The following is an 8,506-nucleotide window of genomic DNA, read 5'->3' as shown; positions in this document are numbered from 1 at the left end:
TGCTGGCAGCATCTGGACCAAAATCAACCTTGGGCTCCAATAATTTCCAGGCAAAATAATTTATCCCCCCCCCCCCCCAGTTGTGAATAGTTTTGGATAGATTCCAACTTGTTTTTGTGCCCTTCTCCTGACTGATACATTTGTATAATCAGATCTGCAAACTGTGACTTCAGCTGAAGGGCGTCATGAAACTCCTGCTTGACCAGCTGAGCTTCAGTTACAGTCGATCTCTATAATTAGTGTCAGGTGTGACTTAATTAAAAAGTGCTTCACACTAATGCATCCAGTTTATTGCAACTTATTTATCATACGTTTTCACTTTATATCAGTTGTTTATTTTCTGGTAAGAAAATAATAATCATTTTTAGAATCTTAAAATCTTGGTATTTCACCAGGATGTGTGGACTTCATTTTTTTTTTTTATCTCCACTGCACATGGAACCTTTTTGTCTTTGCTTTTCTAATTTTTATAAATGTGAATACAGAGACTTTAAAGTCTCATCTGCTGATGTTTTGTAAGATTAGTTTCTATGCATATATATATATATATATATATAAAAGCCAGCAACTTTTGCATACATATGAAACGGGTGTGTATCATTTCCCCCCTCTGTACTGTTGTGATGGTAATTTCTCTCTTTCGTTGTTTACATTGGTTAAAAGTGCCGGGCGGCCACGTGAAACTCGTGCATGTTTCGTAGCCGTTTGCGTAATTTCTGTTGTCCGCCTTTGAATTCTTCCTAATTTATGGCTGCTGCATGTTGGCGGGTCGTTTTGTTTCACTGCCGGGGAACGTGAGCCCACCAAGCGAGCACTTAGGGGTGTGAGGGTGTGGAAATTAGCATCAATAGTCATAATCAGTATGTTGAGTTTGTGTTTATTATTTGTGACCACTTTTAAATCCAAGTTGATCTAAAAACATTTAAAATCAGCTTATTTTCACAGTAAAACCTCAATGAATTTGTCTACTTTTATTTTTTTTGTTTTTCATCAATCTTTTGACCTCTGAATACATTCAGGTCATTAAAAACGTTTGTGCATTTTGTTTAAAAAATGATTAATGAATGATCGCAGTGTAACTGTTCAGGGATGATGTTGTACATATTTTCTTGCTGTTCTTGTTGTGGATACCTGCCTGCTCCTGTTACATGATACTCACTTTCCCCCAGCATGGCTGACTCCTTTCTTTTTATGCCCAAAAGTGACTGTCTGTGTAAAAGGATGTAATTTTGTTATTGCCTTCTAGACAAAACCTCAATAAAGAATTGAGGTTAAGTATATTCTCTTGTTGGGTCTCTTATTTATTTATTTTCATATTTTCAGTAGTCATTTGTTGAACCACGACTCCTTAAGTTTTCCACAGTTTGTTGCAGACTTTAGTATTTTAACTGTATAATCGTAACTAGAAGTAAAATAAGTGTTCAAGAATTAAAAATGTCAAAAGTAAGTAGAAATCAACCATATGTTACTTTGAGAGCATCTGAACCATCAATTTACCTTCTCAGTTGAGTTTGGGTGTAGACTTTGACTAGGACATTCCAGCACATGAATATGTTGCGATCTAAGCCATTCTATTGTGGCGCTGGATTTATTTTTTGAACCTCTGTCCCAGTCTCAAACGTTTAGCAGGATTTCTTCGAACATTGTCTTGTATTTATCTCCATCCATCTTTTTATACTTTTAACGAGCTTCTATGTCCTCGATGAAGGAAAGCATCCCCACAGCCTGACGCTGCCACTGCCATGCTTCACACATCATCCTAACGTGCAGACTTCACCATCCTCAACACACGTTTTGCATACAAACCCAGACGTTGAAGTTTGGCCTCATTGGACCAGAGAAAGTTCTTTTACCAGTTTGCTATGTCCTTTTCATGACTTGTGCAAACTACAAATGGGTCCTATATTTGCTTTCTTTCAGAAATGACTTTCCTGTCAAACTGAAATGTACCCCAAATAACCGATTCTCCAACCTGAGCTGTTGATGCAGCTCCTCCCGTTACCACAGGCCTCCTGGCTGCTTGTCTAACTTGCGTCAACAACTATGACTTGTTTGTACTTTTTCTATTTTTAAATCACAGACTGAGCAGTTCTCTGTGATATCTGTAAATCTCTGGATATTGTGTATAACCTAACACTTTTTCTCTTACTGCTCCTTGGTCTTCATGAAATTGTCTAATGCTCCCTAACAAATCTCGGCGGCCTTCAGAGTTTAATACTGAGATTAAATGACACGCAGATCAGGTGGGACTTTACAAATGACTTCTGGAGGAAACGACACTGGAATTTATTTTGAGGTATCAGAGTAAAAGGGGTTAAATATGAATTCAGATAACACGTTTCAAAATTTTAATTGAAAAAACAAAAACAAAAAAACCCCAATAAAGCTTAAAACCTTGTTTTATTTTCCTTTCAGCTCACATTATTTTTGTCGGTCCCATCCATCCATCCATCCATCCATCCATCCATCCATCCATCCATCCATCTTCTTTACACCCTTGTTCCTTAGTGGGGTCGGGAGGGTTGCTGGTGCCTCTCCAGCTAACGTTCCGGGCGAGAGGTGGGGTCACCCTGGACAGGTTGCAAGTCTGTCGTAGACATACAATCCCATAAAATAAAAAAAAAGTTTGTTTTTGGAAAGTGACTAAAATGTGAAAGTTGATGAATACTTCTGGAAGCCTCTGCTGGAACGGTTTCCTCTCTGGGAAGTCGTGTGAGGAGGGGCTCTTTCTCAGAGGACCGCGCTCAGTGCTGACTTTTTAATTTTTAATGTAGATGTTTGGATTAGGGACCCTCAGTCCTTGTTTACATCCGTCTGATGTTGCAGGGCTTCATCTCCAAACATTGTACCGCAGCTCACCCAGCTTCCCACCCCAGTGGGGTGGGGTGGGAAGCGGCACCATGCGCCGGACTACTGCTGCTCCTGCTGAATGCATTTGTAGTTCAGTTCACGCAAGCTGTGATGGGACAGGAGTGACGGGGATTTCTCAGGATGCGTGACTGTACCAGAGGGAGGGGAGGGGGAGTGGGGGGGTTTTCGTTTTGCGGTTTTGGGGGGGGGGGGGGGGGAGGGGTGTGTATCAAGGGGTTGGGATAATTGGTGACTCCATTCTAAGGGGCACAAAAAAAATAAATAAATAACAGGCTACAGCAGCATCTCTGGTCTGAAGCCCAGCCCTCCTAAATGAAAATGAAGTTGTGTGATCCCACTATAGCTCATTAACAGCAGGTCCGCTAATGAGCTTTCAACAGGGTGGGGGGCTGGGGAGATGAAGGGGTAAGAGTAAAGGGTGGTGGTGGTGGTGGTGAGGTTATTGCGCCAGATGCACACACGCCCACTACCACCAATTACCATTGTTTGATTGAGAAGAAGGAGGAAGTGAGGACAGCAGCCCCCCCGCCCCCCTCCCCTCGGCCCGCTTCTGTCCGCAGAGACCCAAGGAGAGAAAAAATAACAGAGTGACGCAGCGGACCGGTAACATCTCCGATCAGCTCAGCACGCTGGGCGCCACGGTTAGCGCCATAATGGACCCAATTATGCAAGGTAAGGTGATATACGGAGCAGAATGCGGCACGCCAGGGCCTGCAGCAAGCTGATATCTTCTTCCCTGCGTGCCCTTTGTCTTCTTCCTGCCGTCCACACCTACCTGAGCCGCTCCTCGGAACCGCACAGGTCAGGGTGTGGACGACGGACGCAGCCAATGGCGGCGCTCACAGTTCCGGGATTGGTCAGCCAATGAGAGCCGTGGAGTTGCTTCTGACCAGTGCGCTTAGGTGGCGGTGAGGTGGACTTTGAGATCCTGTGTGCGAGGCCTCGGCGAGGACGCTGCAGGCCACATGCTCAGGTGTAAAAAGCAATAAGAATGAGCTGCTCACACATTAACAGGTTACCACTATAATGGAAGAAGTGATATTGGAGCGGCGTGATGCAATCCTGTGACACGAGGCTGTCCTTTCAACTCCTCGAGTCTGTTTGTGAACAAAGCGCTCACTGAGTGAGCTTAACCGCTTTTAGAATAATCTGGAAGATTGAAGCCAAAGAGCGAATCGAATGTGTGGAAGCTAACAGAGAAATCCTCAACAGAGTCGTGTTGAGTTAGAAAACGTCTCAGTGATTTTCAGGTGTGTGAAATCGACTTTTTTTAAAAAAATTTTTTTAGCTTTATATATGTTATTCAGTCATCAAAAACCTACATGGAGTGTTGCCTCAATTTTTTCATGCATGTTTGAGAAATCCTTTAATCTCCATGGCAACCATTCAACTGAGCAAAACGCCTGAGTGGACCTAGCCCCGCCTTCTGGGACTCAGCTCCGCCTCAGAGCTGCAGCTTCTGAGTTTCTGAGCTTCTGCCTGACAGAGCAGCCTTTTTCTACGACTCCCTGACTCGACTCCTTCAGACTAGCCAGCAGCAATTAGCAAACCTCTGGTGGAACTGCACATCCTCTGAGCTCGTTATAGGAGCTACTTCTCAGTTAAAAACGTTGTTAAAGGGTTATAGAGAAGTGATGTGATGACTTAATAGAGAGCACAAGTTTTTAAAGAGACAGAGGCCCAATTTCAAGGTGTTAAATAACAAGGTAGCATTTCTTTTAAGTCATATTTGATATATAAAGCATTTTTTAAACAACTGATTTAATAGTTACTTTATTACGTTATAAAAATGGCACTATGTGCCTGGAAAATACATAATACTACCACTTTAAATTATCTGGTGGGAGACTCTGCCTTTGTGTTTGCTCCCATGCTTCACATTTGAGTTCAGGCTTGGTCATGGTACCAATGGTTAAACACTCCAATTAGTTTCATTAGTCAGCCAGACATGTCTTATTTCTGATGGAAATGATGCTCTTTGTACCTGTTTGCATTTGATAACTGTAATCTGGCCTTGTATTATACTGCATCTCTGAACCTTAAACAGGACAATAAAGGGAAAGGACTCAAACACCTTATTCAATATAAACTTGACTGAAACAAGTGCAACCAGTCAGAGATGGAGGAGTTAGACTGAAAACAACAAAGGTTTCCTTTGAATGTTTCTGGAGAAGAAAAGGTATTTCAATATATTTCAAAATAGAGAGGAGGAGAGTCATTCTTATTTTATCTTACAAAATGTTAGCCTGAGAAAAAACAGACTCCTGTTCTACGCTTTGCTTCGTACTGAGGTGTTGGTCCCTTGGCTATTCAGAAATGTTTACTTCCTGGAGGCATGGACTCTTCTTCTTCTTGTGTTTTTGTTTTTGTCAGTTAGCAAGAAAACTGGAGGTGTGCATTAACAGTGTGAACTCTGCTGAAGTCTTAAATTTTACCCAATCACTAACATTGACTACAGGCAGATTTCAATTGTAAAACAGCACAGAAAATCAATGTTATCGTTCTCAATTTCTCCTTCTGGTCGCTGGTTGGCTCAGTTGAAATTCTAATGGAGAGAATTTGAGTTAATGGGAGAAAAATCAAGAGGAACACCGAAGAGAGACAAAAATCATGTGGAATCACGTAGGAAGGAAATGGCAAGGCTAATTCTGGCAGGATATGGATGCGTAAGGTTGATTTTCTTCTTCAGAAATGCCCCCACCAAACATGCAATATGAACAAAGTGAGTTGCTCAGAAAATACAAAACACATTCAATAGCAAAATCCTTGGCAGTTGTAATCTTCCTTTTCCACAGAGGAAAAACCTCCAATAAAATCAGCATTAGAAACACGGAGCACCCACATCAAGTTCAGACTAAAACTGATTGTTCCCTGAGCCATCTTCTTCTGCTTTATATGAATAGTTATGAGGAACTGAAAGCTCTTCTAAGACCCAACCAGAAATTCAGATTAAGTATAAGATGATTAGCTCTGAAAATTCAACAACAAAGGGCCTGCATGAGCTGCGTGTTTGCTTTACTATGGGCCAGGCCTGTGGCAACGAGAGGCTCTCGTGTATGAGGCGATGGCGCTTTATCATGTAAAAAGCCAATTAACTGTGAGTTTTTAATTACATTTCTCATGGTATGCTGTGTGAAGCTTCCAGTCGTCTCTGCAGACCTTGCCCTGTTGTCGTCTTCTTCCTCCTCCTTCTCCTCCTCTTCGGAGTAGGCGAGGAGGAGGAAGAGGCCTGGGATTAAAGGGGGGCGAAAAACAAGGAGGGAAAAGATGCTCTTGTGTTGCGGTCAGACAAACCGCAGGACTCGGCTCTTTATCCTCACTCATTTCCCCACAATCCCCACTTTCTCCCAGCCGTTCCACCTCCCCACGGTGACCGCAGTGTGAAACCTGAACCGAGGAATTACGCTCGCTTTGTCTCAGCCTCATCCGCAGAACCTCAGCCTCGCCGCTGATGGGGAGGGAGCCCGGGCAGGAACACATCAGTCCTGTTCGTGCTTTAGTAATGAGAGACAAGGATGAGCTCTGAGGTCACTGCAGTTTGTTCAGCGGTGGAGCTGCTCACGCCACAAGATCACTGAAACCAGGAAGGTAGAGCACATTGCACCAGTCCTAGCTCAGAGAATAGACTTTAAAATACCATCGTTAGTTTATAAATCCCTGAATGGCTTAACAATGAAATACATTAGAGGTCTGCTGGTGTTGTGTAAACATCAACAGAAGCAGAACCAAGCATGGAGACGCAGCATTTAACTTCTGTGCTCCAAAATCTGGAACAAACTTCCAGAAAACTTGCAAATACGCAGAAACAGAGTTCCTTTAAATCAAAGCTAAAAACCCAGATATTTAGAGTTTGACTTTTTTATTGAACTGAAGCTTCATTATCATGTACAACTGTAAAGTGTATCAACACACATACAATAACGGCTACAATTCAGTTCTGCTTAGTGTGCGTTTACATTGCCATTTACCATCAAATATCGTCACAAAAAAAAAATCAACTCAATCCATTACAGAGACAGATTCAAAGTCTACCTCACAGAACCAACATGTCTGGTGTGTAAATGTTTCTTTGGGTGACCTTTTTCTGGGGTTAGAAAGTCTCAGAAATCCCAGCAGATTTCATGAAATCATGGACTTGCAGCAGTCGTTCCTCCTGGATGAGCAGGCAGCGACGATGAACAGTTGATTGAATTGTGTTATTGACTTTGGTACCACGCATACATGTAGCAATATGCTACATGTACTCCCCTATTGTACTCCAGAGTATCTATGTACTCTGGAGAGAGAAACCTCCAGAAGAACCTGTGTAGGGTTCTGATGTGAAGGGGCTTCTATGTTTACTAGAGTCCAGAGTTAAAGGCAGGAGTAGGTCCTTCAGTGGATTCATCTAAGGAGGTTAAATAAGAATATGCTTCTTCCTACTTCCTTTCAGACACATTGACATGACTTATTTTGTTGTTTGACTATTTTGATTGTTGCTTACTTTTTTGTTTATTCTTTTATTTATATTTGTTTGTTTCTGATGTACGTTAGATGGAGATAGGCACCAGCACCTCTCCCGACCCCACTAAGGGACAAGGGTAAAGAAAATGGATGGATGGAGGGTGTTTCTGTTGTCTTATGATAAAAATGCTAATGCTACAGGATTTGCTACACAAACACATCATGATACAATTCTATGATGCCGAATGAAATTTTACATGTTCAAATAAAAATGATGTCATACAGTTTTACATTATTAAATATTTTTGAATTTTCTAACTTTATTTTCATATTTTGAGACTCATTCTACTTAAATCATTATGAAGTGATTTAATGTAATTGTTTAAATTCCTTGAATAAAAAAAAAACACATTTATGCTCTTTTAACAGATCATTAAGGGTAAATAAATTACAAAAAAATAAAAAATGTGTTGCTGATTTTCCATCATGAACTTTCAATCATGGATGCAAATTGCTCTGATCTTAAACTCCATGACCTTCCTTGCGAACGTGACAGAGACTTTCCCAGGTGATCTCTTTCTTACACACACACACACACACACACACACACACACACACACACACACACACACACACACACACACACACACATACACACACACATGTTTGCGTGGCTACCTTTGTGGGGACTTTCCATTGACTTCTATTCATTTCTACAGCCTAAACCTTACCCTTATCCTTATCCTAACTCTAACCCTTACATACCTATCCCTAACCAAAACTCAATTCACACCTTAGTGCTAACCCCTGACCCAAAAACAGTGTTTCCCCTTGTGGGGCGCAGGCTTCGGTCCCCACAGGGAGCAGTGGGACCCCACAATGTAGTGTCAGGAAAATGGTCCCCACAAGGTATTAAAAACAAATGCACACTCATACACACACACGCCCACACACGCATGCACGCACGCATGCACGCACGCATGCACACGCACGCACGCACACATGCGCACACACACACAGAGCAACAGAAATCCAAACAAAAACTCTCGGGTCAGTCAGTTCTCTTCTGCATCCAGCCGTTGGGGGTCTGCAAATGTTGGAAAACTGGATCCTGACCATACACCATGTACCTCCCCTTTTGCTCCACACACCCACCCACACACACACCCACTCCGAGTGGTGGGGTCAGAGG

The 8,506-nt window shown here is 42.3% G+C and overlaps 1 long non-coding RNA gene across 1 annotated transcript in view; it reads right to left on the bottom strand.

The window, feature by feature from the left end:
* LOC106939378 (uncharacterized) overlaps positions 1 to 6,689 on the bottom strand; it is a 16,407-nt gene extending 9,718 nt beyond the window's left edge. The window contains exons 1-2 of the long non-coding RNA XR_001422828.1: positions 6,581 to 6,689; positions 4,721 to 4,725 (exon numbers count right to left, since the gene is read on the bottom strand). This is a non-coding gene — a long non-coding RNA (uncharacterized LOC106939378). The remainder of the gene's footprint in view (positions 1 to 4,720; positions 4,726 to 6,580) is intronic.
* Positions 6,690 to 8,506: the final 1,817 nt, after the last annotated feature.

Source organism: Poecilia latipinna, unplaced genomic scaffold, assembly GCF_001443285.1.
Source record: "Poecilia latipinna isolate Pla-1442-1.1 unplaced genomic scaffold, P_latipinna-1.0 Scaffold85, whole genome shotgun sequence".
In the NCBI taxonomy this organism is placed as follows: Eukaryota; Metazoa; Chordata; class Actinopteri; order Cyprinodontiformes; family Poeciliidae; genus Poecilia; species Poecilia latipinna.
The sequence above is the reverse complement of the archived record's forward strand: the minus strand, read 5'-3'. Positions and strand labels throughout refer to the sequence as shown.